Source organism: Monomorium pharaonis, chromosome 9 (assembly GCF_013373865.1).
Source record: "Monomorium pharaonis isolate MP-MQ-018 chromosome 9, ASM1337386v2, whole genome shotgun sequence".
NCBI lineage: Eukaryota > Metazoa > Arthropoda > Insecta > Hymenoptera > Formicidae > Monomorium > Monomorium pharaonis.
The window spans coordinates 3,679,465-3,689,875 of NC_050475.1; the positions used below are offsets into that span (position 1 = coordinate 3,679,465).

Consider the following 10,411-nt stretch of genomic DNA (forward strand, 5'->3'; position numbering starts at 1 on the left):
CGTCAATGTTCTAAAACAGCATTAATATTTAATTTTTACAAATTCAGAAATATGAATTATATATTGCCAAAGTTCAACACTAAATAAAAAAAAATTAAATTGTTTTAATTTGAATCTACTCAGAAAACATTAAGTTATCTGTATGGATAACTAAAATGTATCAAAGAAATCTTTTAAATATTTCTAGAAGAGAAATATTCCTAAAATATGTCTAAAAACGTTTTAAAAATATTTTTAAGATATTTGTTACATAAGATATTTTATAAAAGGCTATGCCCAGTTGCGTTAACGCTTCTTTTACATTTAATTGTTTTAATTTACGCTTCAGAAGGTTTGTTAACGCTTCTATTACTCTCCGTTTACATTCGACTTACGCTCCAATTTTATATTTTCATCAGAATGATAGGATTCTATATGTTAATTAAAATTTTATTTTACTAATAAAGTTAGTTAACTTTTTAAAATTCCTATTCATTTTAATTTTTGCAAAATATAAAAGAACACTTTATTTCAGTTAATAATATTCAGTTTTTCTTTTTTTGCATGTTGATCTAATGATTCTGTTTTATTTTTATTGGTAGCTCATAAATACTACAGTAACTTACTTCTTCTTATTGAAATCTGTCAGTGATAAAGGTGAATAAAAATTGACCAAATGTAAGTATTTAAATAATTGTTAACACGAAACATTGTAACATTATTATAAATATATAAAGATATAATGCATTATTAATTCAATATTACACTGTTAATTTATATTAAAAAATAGTACAACATACACTTAAAAAAATATTTTTTTTAAAATCTATTTTTTTAATATGTTTCTTTTAAGTAAAAAAAACATTTATTAGATTTAAAAAAACGGTTATACAATCAAAAAAATACTTTTTTTTAAATATAATATAATTTCTTTTTTAATTTATGTCTTGGATTAAAAAAAAATTTTTTTTTAATTTTAAATGCTGTAATGTAAAAAAATAAACAATTTTTTTAAGGCAAAAAATGGATGTTCTTAAATATAAAAATAGTTAATCAAAATTTAAAACACTTACGTGTTTTAAAAATAAGCAAGATCTAAATAAATTAGTTTGTAAGTCTAAATTATTTATTTACAATGAAAGATTTATAGATTTGTTTTAAATAAAAAGTTCTTTAAAAGTCAATTTACACATATCCGTAACATATCAGGTATCAATGGCGTATCCGCTCAGATCCGTAATATTTTCCATCAGTATCAGTGATAATAAATATTGTCCTTTTGGTTTGAAAGGACATGTTCACACATCGGCACAATATCGTGATCGGTTCAGTTCAGTATCCATTCAGTGACATTGTGTTCATCGTCAACGATATTTTTACTTTTTCACGGATGAATTACGACGGTCAGTATTTACCTGAGATTCATCCAATATCAAACAAGTTACTTTTTAGGATCAAATCTTGGATTTAACGCAAACTATACGTGGAAACGGTCATTTAGTAACAAAACTGTCGCGGACACGGTACTGATATGGCACTGACACGTTACGGATATGTGTAAATTGACCTTTATTTAACAAAATTTTGTAACATATGAAATCGAGCGAATAGTCGAACACGACGTTGTCGACAAATAGCTATACGAAGACTTTTTTTTAATTAAAAAACAACACAATAGAATAAAAGGTGTAACATTATGATTTATTTCAATCATTTTTCAAAGAAATAGTAGATACTTAAAAAAAATTAACGTAATTCTAAAAATATTTTTTATCGGAGCAACATTTACCTTTTTCGTCAGACCGAAATGTCGATGTAGTATCAAAGCAAGACGTGGATGTGGAACTACATAGTCTCACGATAACTTTATATTTTCTTGTAAAAGCTGAGTTGGCACCTTCGTCTAATTTGCCACTCCGCCTCTCTTTTCCATTTCCTCTTCTTTAACCCTTGCAATCTTCACATGTTACCCTGGGCAAGAATCCTTGGCAGGTGCTGGCTCCCCGGACCAAGGAACCCATGGAAACTGCGGTGGGCAGAAGTTGATTCAGTATCCATTCAGTGACATTATGTGCACAATTTTAAACGCTAGAACTCTGTTTAAAAACAATATCAAAGCACGGAGATATACAAGAACTGCCGGGATTTGTCATAACTAAAATTGTCATAACTATCCAGGACGACAAATTTTTTCTTGTGTCGTGCCGATTTCGTGCATTTAATATTATGTGCACAATTTCAAACGATAAAAGTATGTTTAAAAATTATAAAAAAATACAACAGTATACGAGAACTGTCGAGAATTGTCGCCAGATACGTAAAAACTATCCAGCACAACATATAAATTTAAGTTTTGTGCTGATTTCAGCATTTTAAAATTATGTACACAAGTTTAAACGTTAGAACTCTGTTTAAATATTATAGAAAAACACAGCAGAACACGAGAACTGTCGAGAATTGTCGCCAGATACGTAAAAACTACCTAGCACGACTTTCAAATTTAAGTTTCGTGGTGATTTCAGCATTTTAAAATTGTGTACACATGTTTAAACGATAGAACTCTGTTTAAATATTATAGAAAAACACAGCAGAATACAAGAACTGTCGAGAAATGTCGCCAGATACGTAAAAACTATCCAGCACGACAATTAAAATTAATTTTCGTGCTGATTTCAGCGTCTTAAAATTGTGTACACAAGTTTAAACGAAAGAACTCTGTTTAAATATTAAAGAAAAACACAGCAGAAAACGAGAACTGTCGAGAATTGTCGCCAGATACGTAAAAACTATCCAGCACGACAAATACATTTAAGTTTCGTGCTGATTTCAGCATTTTAAAATTATGTACACAAGTTTAAACGTTAGAACTCTGTTTAAATATTATAGAAAAACACAGCAGAATACGAGAACTGTCGAGAATTGTCGCCAGATACGTAAAAACTATCCAGCACGACAATTAAAATTAATTTTCGTGCTGATTTTAGCATTTTAAAATTATGTACACAAATTTACAAGTTAGAACTCTGTTTAAATATTATAGAAAAATACACCAGAATACGAGAACTGTCGAGAATTGTCGCCAGATACGTAAAAACTATCCAGCACGACAATTAAAATTAATTTTCGTGCTGATTTCAACTTCTTAAAATTGTGTACACAACTTAGAACGTTAGAACTCTGTTTAGACATTAAGAAAAAACAATGCAGAATACGAGAACTGTCGAGAATTGTCGCCAGATATCTAAAAACCATCCAGCACGACAATGAAAATTAATTTTCGTGCTGATTTTAGCATTTTAAAATTATGTACACAAGTTTAAACGTTAGAACTTTGTTTAAATATTATAGAAAAATACACCAGAATAGGAGAACTGTCGAGAATTGTCGCCAGATACGTAAAAACTATCCAGCACGACAATTAAAATTAATTTTCGTGCTGATTTCAGCTTCTTAAAATTGGGTACACAAGTTAGAACGTTAGAACTCTGTTTAGACATTAAGAAAAAACAATGCAGAATACGAGAACTGTCGAGAATTGTCGCCAGATATCTAAAAACCATCCAGCACGACAATGAAAATTAATTTTCGGGCTGATTTCAGCTTCTTAAAATTGTGTACACAAGTTAAAACGTTAGAACTCTGTTTAAACATTAGGAAAAAACAATGCAGAATACGAGAACTGTCGAGAATTGTCGACAGATATCTAAAAACTATCCAGCACGACAATGAAAATTAATTTTCGGGCTGATTTCAGCCTCTTAAAATTGTGTACACAAGTTAGAACGTTAGAACTCTGTTTAGACATTAAGAAAAAACAATGCAGAATACGAGAACTGTGGAGAATTGTCGCCAGATATCTAAAAACTATCCAGCACGACAATTAAAATTAATTTTCGTGCTGATTTCAGTTTCTTAAATTTGTGTACACAAGTTAGAACGTTAGAACTCTGTTTAAATATTATAGAAAAATACACCAGAATACGAGAACTGTCGAGAATTGTCGCCAGATACGTAAAAACTATCCAGCATGACAATTAAAATTAATTTTCGTGCTGATTTCAGCTTCTTAAAATTGTGTACACAAGTTAGAACGTTAGAACTCTGTTTAGACATTAAGAAAAAACAATGCAGAATACGAGAACTGTCGAGAATTGTCGCCAGATATCTAAAAACCATCCAGCACGACAATGAAAATTAATTTTCGTGCTGATTTTAGCATTTTAAAAATATGTACACAAGTTTAAACGTTTGAACTCTGTTTAAATATTATAGAAAAATACCCCAGAATACGAGAACTGTCGAGAATTGTCGCCAGATATCTAAAAACTATCCAGCACGACAATTAAAATTAATTTTCGTGCTGATTTCAGCTTCTTAAAATTGTGTACACAAGTTAGAACGTTAGAACTCTGTATAAACATTAAAAAAAAACAATGCAGAATACGAGAACTGTCGAGAATTGTCGCCAGATATCTAAAAACCATCCAGCACGACAATTAAAATTAATTTTCGTGCTGATTTCAGTTTCTTAAAATTGTGTACACAAGTTAAAACGATAGAACTCTGATTAAAAATTAAGAAAAAACAATGCAGAATACGAGAACTGTGGAGAATTGTCGCCAGATATCTAAAAACCATCCAGCACGACAATGAAAATTAATTTTCGGGCTGATTTCAGCTTCTTAAAATTGTGTACACAAGTTAGAACGTTAGAACTCTGTTTAAACATTAAGAAAAAACAATGCAGCATACGAGAACTGTGGAGAATTGTCGCCAGATATGTAAAAACTATCCAGCACGACAATTAAAATTAATTTTCGTGCTGATTTCAGCTTCTTAAAATTGTGTACACAAGTTAAAACGTTAGAACTCTGTTTAGACATTAAGAAAAAACAATGCAGCATACGAGAACTGTGGAGAATTGTCGCCAGATATGTAAAAACTATCCAGCACGACAATTAAAATTAATTTTCGTGCTGATTTCAGCTTCTTAAAATTGTGTACACAAGTTAAAACGTTAGAACTCTGTTTAGACATTAAGAAAAAACAATGCAAAATACGAGAACTGTCGAGAATTGTCGCCAGATATCTAAAAACCATCCAGCACGACAATGAAAATTAATTTTCGGGCTGATTTCAGCTTCTTAAAATTGTGTACACAAGTTAGAACGTTAGAACTCTGTTTAAACATTAAGAAAAAACAATGCAGAATACGAGAACTGTGGAGAATTGTCGTCAGATATCTAAAAACTATCCAGCACGACAATTAAAATCAATTTTCGTGTTGATTTTAGCATTTTTAAATTATGTACACAAGTTTAAACGTTAGAACTCTGTTTAAATATTATAGAAAAATACACCAGAATACGAGAACTGTGGAGAATTGTCGCCAGATATCTAAAAACTATCCAGCACGACAATTAAAATTAATTTTCGTGCTGATTTCAGTTTCTTAAAATTGTGTACACAAGTTAGAACGTTAGAACTCTGTTTAAACATTAAGAAAAAACAATGCAGAATACGAGAACTGTCGAGAACTGTCGCCAGATATCTAAAAACCATCCAGCACGACAATGAAAATTAATTTTCGTGCTGATTTTAGCATTTTAAAATTATGTACACAAGTTTAAACGTTAGAACTCTGTTTAAATATTATAGAAAAATACACCAGAATACGAGAACTGTCGAGAATTGTCGCCAGATACGTAAAAACTATCCAGCACGACAATTAAAATTAATTTTCGTGCTGATTTCAGCTTCTTAAAATTGTGTACACAAGTTAGAACGTTAGAACTCTGTTTAAACATTAAGAAAAAACAATGCAGAGTACGAGAACTATCGGAGAATTGTCGCCAGATATCTAAAAACTATCCAGCACGACAATGAAAATTAATTTTCGGGCTTGATTTTAGCATTTTAAAATTATGTACACAAGTTTAAACGTTAGAACTCTGTTTAAATATTATAGAAAATACACGCAGAATACGAGAACTGTGGAGAATTGTCGCCAGATATCTAAAAACTATCCAGCACGACAATGAAAATTAATTTTCGGGCTGATTTCAGCTTCTTAAAATTGTGTACACAAGTTAGAACGTTAGAACTCTGATTAAAAATTAAGAAAAAACAATGCAGAATACGAGAACTGTGGAGAATTGTCGCCAGATATCTAAAAACTATCCAGCACGACAATTAAAATTAATTTTCGTGCTGATTTCAGTTTCTTAAAATTGTGTACACAAGTTTAAAACGTTAGAACTCTGTTTAAACATTAGGAAAAAACAATGCAGAATACGAGAACTGTGGAGAATTGTCGCCAGATATGTAAAAACTATCCAGCACGACAATTAAAATTAATTTTCGTGCTGATTTCAGTTTCTTAAAATTGTGTACACAAGTTAAAACGTTAGAACTCTGTTTAAACATTAGGAAAAAACAATGCAGAATACGAGAACTGTGGAGAATTGTCGACAGATATCTAAAAACTATCCAGCACGACAATGAAAATTAATTTTCGGGCTGATTTCAGCTTCTTAAAATTGTGTACACAAGTTAGAACGTTAGAACTCTGATTAAAAATTAAGAAAAAACAATGCAGAATACGAGAACTGTGGAGAATTGTCGCCAGATATCTAAAAACTATCCAGCACGACAATTAAAATTAATTTTCGTGTTGATTTCAGTTTCTTAAAATTGTGTACACAAGTTAAAACGTTAGAACTCTGTTTAAACATTAGGAAAAAACAATGCAGAATACGAGAACTGTGGAGAATTGTCGACAGATATCTAAAAACTATCCAGCACGACAATGAAAATTAATTTTCGGGCTGATTTCAGCTTCTTAAAATTGTGTACACAAGTTAGAACGTTAGAACTCTGATTAAAAATTAAGAAAAAACAATGCAGAATACGAGAACTGTGGAGAATTGTCGCCAGATATCTAAAAACTATCCAGCACGACAATTAAAATTAATTTTCGTGTTGATTTCAGTTTCTTAAAATTGTGTACACAAGTTAAAACGTTAGAACTCTGTTTAAACATTAGGAAAAAACAATGCAGCTTACGAGAACTGTGGAGAATTGTCGCCAGATATGTAAAAACTATCCAGCACGACAATTAAAATTAATTTTCGTGCTGATTTCAGTTTCTTAAAATTGTGTACACAAGTTAAAACGTTAGAACTCTGTTTAAACATTAGGAAAAAACAATGCAGAATACGAGAACTGTGGAGAATTGTCGACAGATATCTAAAAACTATCCAGCACGACAATGAAAATTAATTTTCGGGCTGATTTCAGCTTCTTAAAATTGTGTACACAAGTTAGAACGTTAGAACTCTGATTAAAAATTAAGAAAAAACAATGCAGAATACGAGAACTGTGGAGAATTGTCGCCAGATATCTAAAAACTATCCAGCACGACAATTAAAATTAATTTTCGTGTTGATTTCAGTTTCTTAAAATTGTGTACACAAGTTAAAACGTTAGAACTCTGTTTAAACATTAGGAAAAAACAATGCAGAATACGAGAACTGTGGAGAATTGTCGACAGATATCTAAAAACTATCCAGCACGACAATGAAAATTAATTTTCGTGCTGATTTCAGTTTCGTAAAATTGTGTACACAAGATAGAACGTTAGAACTCTGTTTAAACATTAAGAAAAAACAATGCAGAATACGAGAACTGTCGAGAATTGTCGCCAGATATCTAAAAACCATCCAGCACGACAATGAAAATTAATTTTCGGGCTGATTTTAGCATTTTAAAAATATGTACACAAGTTTAAACGTTACAACTCTGTTTAAATATTATAGAAAAATACACCTGAATACGAGAACTGTCGAGAATTGTCGCCAGATATCTAAAAACCATCCAGCACGACAATGAAAATTAATTTTCGTGCTGATTTTTGCATTTTAAAATTATGTACACAAGTTTAAACGTTAGAACTCTGTTTAAATATTATAGAAAAACACACCTGAATACGAGAACTGTCGAGAATTGTCGCCAGATATGTAAAAACTATCCAGCACGACAATTAAAATTAATTTTCGTGCTGATTTCAGCTTCTTAAAATTGTGTACACAAGATAGAACGTTAGAACTCTGTTTAAACATTAAGAAAAAACAATGCAGAATACGAGAACTGTCGAGAATTGTCGCCAGATATCTAAAAACTATCCAGCACGACAATTAAAATTAATTTTCGTGCTGATTTCAGCTTCTTAAAATTGTGTACACAAGTTAGAACGTTAGAACTCTGTTTAAACATTAAGAAAAAACAATGCAGAATACGAGAACTGCCGGGAATTGTCGCCAGATATCTAAAAACCATCCAGCACGACAATGAAAATTAATTTTCGGGCTGATTTCAGCCTCTTAAAATTGTGTACAGAAGTTAAAACGTTAGAACTCTGTTTAAACATTAAGAAAAAACAATGCAGAATACGAGAACTGTCGAGAATTGTCGCCAGATATCTAAAAACTATCCAGCACGACAATTAAAATTAATTTTCGTGCTGATTTTAGCATTTTAAAATTATGTACACAAGTTAAACGTTAGAACTCTGTTTAAATATTATAGAAAAACACACCTGAATACGAGAACTGTCGAGAATTGTCGCCAGATATGTAAAAACTATCCAGCACGACAATTAAAATTAATTTTCGTGCTGATTTCAGCTTCTTAAAATTGTGTACACAAGTTAGAACGTTAGAACTCTGTTTAGACATTAAGAAAAAACAATGCAAAATACGAGAACTGTCGAGAATTGTCGCCAGATACGTAAAAACTATCCAGCACGACAATTAAATTAATTTTCGTGCTGATTTTCAGCTTCTTAAAATTGTGTACACAAGTTTAGAACGTTAGAACTCTGTTTAAACATTAGGAAAAAACAATGCAGAATACGAGAACTGTGAGAATTGTCGACAGATATCTAAAACTATCCAGCACGACAATGAAAATTATTTTCGGGCTGATTTCAGCTTCTTAAAATTGTGTACACAAGGTTAGAACGTTAGAACTCTGTTTAGACATTAAGAAAAAACAATGCAAATACGAGAAACTGTCGAGAATTGTCGCCAGATATCTAAAAACCATCCAGCACGACAATGAAAATTAATTTTCGTGCTGATTTTTGCATTTTAAAATTATGTACACACAGTTTAAACGTTAGAACTCTGTTTAAATATTATAGAAAAATACACCAGAATACGAGAACTGTCGAGAATTGTCGCCAGATACGTAAAAACTATCCAGCACGACAATTAAAAATTAATTTTCGTGCTGATTTCAGCTTCTTAAAATTGTGTACACAAGTTAGAACGTTAGAACTCTGTTTAACATTAGAAAAAACAATGCAGAGTACGAGAACTATCGAGAATTGTCGCCAGATATCTAAAACTATCCAGCACGACAATGAAAATTAATTTTCGGGTTGATTTTAGCATTTTAAAATTAGTACACAAGTTTAAAACGTTAGAACTCTGTTTAAATATTATAGAAAAATACACCAGAATACGAGAACTGTGGAGAATTGTCGCCAGATATCTAAAAACTATCCAGCTACGACAATTAAAATTAATTTTCGTGCTGATTTCAGCTTCTTAAAATTGTGTACACAAGGTTAGAACGTTAGAACTCTGTTTAGACATTAGAAAAAACAATGCAAAATACGAGAACTGTCGAGAATTGTCGCCAGATATCTAAAACCATCCAGCACGACAATGAAAATTAATTTTCGGGCTGATTTCAGTTTCTTAAAATTGTGTACACAAGTTCTAAACAGTTAGAACTCTGTTTAAACATTAGGAAAAAACAATGCAGAATACGAGAACTGTCGGAGAATTGTCGCCAGATATCTAAAAACTAATCCAGCACGACAATGAAAATAATTTTCGGGCTGATTCAGCGTCTTAAAATTGTGTACACAAGTTAGTGAACGTTAGAACTCTGTTTATTAAACATTAAGAAAAAAACAATGCAGAATAACGAGAACTTGCGAGAATTGTCGCAGATATTAAAAACCATCCAGCCCGACAATGAAATTAATTTTCGGGCTGATTTCAGCTTCCTTAAAATTGTGTACACAAGTTAGAACGTTAGAACTCTGTTTAACATTAAGAAAAAACAAGCAGAATAGAGAACTGGCCGGGAATTGTCGCCAGATATCTAAAAACCCATCCGCACGACAATGAAAAATTAATTTTCGTGGCTTGATTTCAGTTTCTTAAAATTGTGTACACACGTTTAGAACTTTGGAACTCCTGTTTAAATAAGAAAAAAACAATCCAGAATACGGACGAATGTCGCGAATTGTCGCCAGTATCTAAAAATATCCAGCACGACAATTTTAAAAAATTAATTTTCGTGTGTGCTGATTTCAGCTTCTTAAAATTTTGTACACAAGTTGCAAACGTTTAGAATC

The 10,411-nt window shown here is 31.3% G+C and overlaps 1 long non-coding RNA gene across 1 annotated transcript in view; it reads right to left on the reverse strand.

The window, feature by feature from the left end:
• Positions 1-1,689: 1,689 nt before the first annotated feature.
• LOC118647299 overlaps positions 1,690-10,411 on the reverse strand; it is a 26,050-nt gene continuing 17,328 nt past the window's right edge. Inside the window, exon 5 of the long non-coding RNA XR_004964609.1 lies at positions 1,690-2,005. This is a non-coding gene — a long non-coding RNA (uncharacterized LOC118647299). The remainder of the gene's footprint in view (positions 2,006-10,411) is intronic.